A 3,501-nucleotide genomic window follows, 5' to 3' on the forward strand; every position below is an offset into this window, starting at 1 on the left:
TGGCGAGGGGATCTTCTTTTCTCTTCCCTTAGGGAATACTTAAGAAATTGTCATGAAGTTAAAATATATTTAGTTTATCTTTGAGAGTTGATCCCCTCCCCATCATGCTGTAGGGTTTTTTTTTCTCTTATTCACAGAGATACAGAACTATTTCCAAGAGAGATTACCTAGATTCATTCCTTGTTTGACTAAAGCCAGTTGATATGAGTAAAATAGTTTTCCACATCAGTGATCAGTCTGACCATTGTATTGAAAGATTCATAGGACACATTCAAGAGGATGGATGGGCAATATAGTGTTTTGGAATTTGGCCTTGATATTGTTTTTAAATACAAGCAATATAAAGTACTTAGCCACCTCTTTCAGGTCATATGAAAGGGAAGCTAATACAGCCAGGGTTCAACTTATCTTCAGAGGCAACTTCTAAAGATGCCTGAAAGCAAGAAACAATCTCTTCACTTGAGGACACAGCTTCTACTCCTGCCTGCCAACCAAAATAACTCCAAAACTTATCCCTCTAACCCTGCACCTGAAACATAAACAAACTGTAACAGTACTCCTCCCTTTAGAGTCCAGGCTGAGAATGATAACAGGAGCTACTACTAACACTGCAGGCCTAGACATCTCCCTAGAAAAATTCCAGCATCTCTTAAAAGCTCTCCAAAAGTCACTAGACAATATGGCAACTCAGCTTATTACAGTCCAAACCCAAATTCACTCCCTAATGGCTGTTGTATTGCAAAACATAAGGAGACTTAATATATTACCTGGAGATAAAGGTGGTCTCTGCCTGTTTCTAGAAGACTGTTGTTTCTGTAAACCAACACCCTAAATAGACAATCAGGAACCTATTGGCAACCAGAAATTCCCACTTGACTACTCCCTACCCCAACTCTCTTTATAGTAATTCTCCTTTTTTATAACTCTTGCTCCTTGTTTTATAAATCTCTTTCAGAAATTTTTAGTGGACCGCTTCACTGACAATCTCTGGACCAACTGCTCAAGAACATGTGACAATAATGCTCCTCCTTCAGACTTTACAATTAAACAACACCAGTCCCTCAACATAGCCCCAGTTCAGTAGGAAGTAGCTAGAGATAACTCCATCCCTAATCATCATATTCCTTTAAGGTCTGGAATGATAAAAGAATGTTGCAGTTGGCCCCAGGCTTGATCACTTCTTGAAGAAACCTGATAATGTTTAAGGCAACCAGACCAGAGATCAGACCAGGCAATGATTCCAGATACATCTCTAGGCCTAATCACAAAAGACCACACCTAAGTTAATGAACAACCCCAAATTCTGAGCAAAATGCGATCTTCTCTAATCCTCCCTAAAATTCCTATAAAAACAAACCAACCTTTACTGCCCTCTCAGCATTTTTATCCTCTCTGCAGACTGTCACTTGGCTCCCTCTCAGACCATGAAATAAAGGCCAGTTCATTTCTTGGGGGGAAAAATAATGCAAGCAATCTATTGATGTTATATGTTATCAATTCACTTATGACTATATACAACAGCTCTGAACCCTGCTCTATCTCGAGTCATTTTCTTTATATTTGACACTTCTGTCCCCATTGCCCCAGTCACTGAGTCTATCCATCTCATCCAGGGTCTTCCTCTCTTAAGCTGCCCCTCCAACCTTCCAAGCATGATGTTCCTCTCCAAGAACTGATCCCTCCTTGCAACATGACTAAAGTACGTAAGACAGAGCTGCAAAATCCTTGCCTCCAAGGAGCAGCCTGGTCTCACCCTCTACAGGACAAACTTGCTTGTTCTCCTGGCAGTCAATACTCTTTTCTGACACCACAATTCAAAAACATCGATTTTTCTTCTATCTTCCTTAGTGATAGTACAGCTCTCTGATGCATAGCAAGTAATAGCAAAGACCATGACTTGAATCAGGTGTACGTTAGTCTCTACACTGACATTGCTGTTCTCCAGTATTCTAGAGAGGTCCCTGATAACAGATTTTCCCAGTGCAATTAATCTTTACTTCTATATTTAAATTTATTATTAATTTCAGTAAAAATTTACAGAGACTTTGGATTTCCATCCATTCATTGTTGCACTTTTCTCCCCTCCCAACCTTCCCCCCTAGTACACTACTCTCTTGGAAAAGTAAAAGAAAAATTCTTTCATTGTTTTAGAAACCCTCCCCCAGGTCCACTCCACCATGTAGCCTTCACTCTAGACTCCTGTCATGACAAAAATACCTAATCACATATCCCTTTTAAACAGTTTTCTCCATCATGTTTCGATGCAGTATACATTATTGTACCCATCTTTCTCAATCTCCCCCCAAACCCGAGGTCAGTCCTGTTTTACAACAGTGGCATCATGCAGTATTTGTCCTTTTGTGACTGAGATACTTCACTGAGCATAATGTCCTCCAGGGTCACCCATTTTGAACAATATTGCATGAGTGCCTTATTTTTCAATGCAGCGTTGTCTTGCATTGTGTGAATATACCACAGCTTCTCTATCAATTTGTTTGTTGATGGGCGCTTAGGTTGTTTCCAACTCCTTGCTATTGTGAACAAAGTCGCGAAACACATGGGTGTGCATATATCTGTTTGGATGTCAGTTATGGTCTCTTCTGGGTATATTCCCAGTAGTGGTATTGCGGGGTCAAATGATATCTCTATTTGCAACTTTTTGAAAAGGTGCCATACCACCTTCCACAGTGGTTGCACCATTTTACACTCCCACCAACAGTGAATAAGGGTTCCAGTTTCTCCACAACCTCACCAGCATTTGTGGCTTGTTGTTCTGTTAAATTTTGCTATTTTGACTGGGGTGAGATGATATCTCATAGTTCTAATTTGCATCTCTCTTAGAGCTAGGGATTTGAACGTTTCTTCATGTTAGCCCTCTGAATATCTTCTTTGGTGAAGTGTCTGTCCATATCCTTTGCTCATTTTTCTATTAGATTATTTACCTTTATCTTGTTGTGGTGCTCAAGTATTTTGTACTTTCTGGATAGAAGTCCCTTATCTGATATGTCATTACTAAATACTTTTTGCCAGTCAGTGGCTTCCCTTTTTACCCTGTTGGAGAAGTTTTTGGATGTGCATAGGGATTTGACTCTTAGAAGATCCCATTCATCTATCTTTTCCTGGTTGTAGGTTTTTCAGTATACTTGAAGACTCTTTATGTTGTGGATTAGGACTCCTAGCGTTGTTCCTAGCTTTTCTTTAATGACGTTTATAGTCCTTGGTTTTAGTTCTAAGTCCATGATCCACCTTGATTTGGTTTTTGTATGTGGAGTGAGGTGTGGATCTTGCTTGAGTCTTGCAGATACTTTTCCAATTTTGCCAACACCATTGTTAAAAAGGCTGTAGTTTCCCCTCTTAACTGATTTCATCTCCTTGTCAAAAATCAGTTGACATAGATAGATGGGCTGACCTCCGTGTTCTCAATTCTATTCCATTGGTCCATGTCTCTGTCATTGTACCAGTACCATGCTGTCTTTACCACCACAGCAGTGTAGTAGCATT

The sequence above is a fragment of the Elephantulus edwardii genome, unplaced genomic scaffold, assembly GCF_000299155.1.
Source record: "Elephantulus edwardii isolate Elephantulus edwardi_28Jun2011 unplaced genomic scaffold, EleEdw1.0 scaffold00468, whole genome shotgun sequence".
In the NCBI taxonomy this organism is placed as follows: domain Eukaryota; kingdom Metazoa; phylum Chordata; class Mammalia; order Macroscelidea; family Macroscelididae; genus Elephantulus; species Elephantulus edwardii.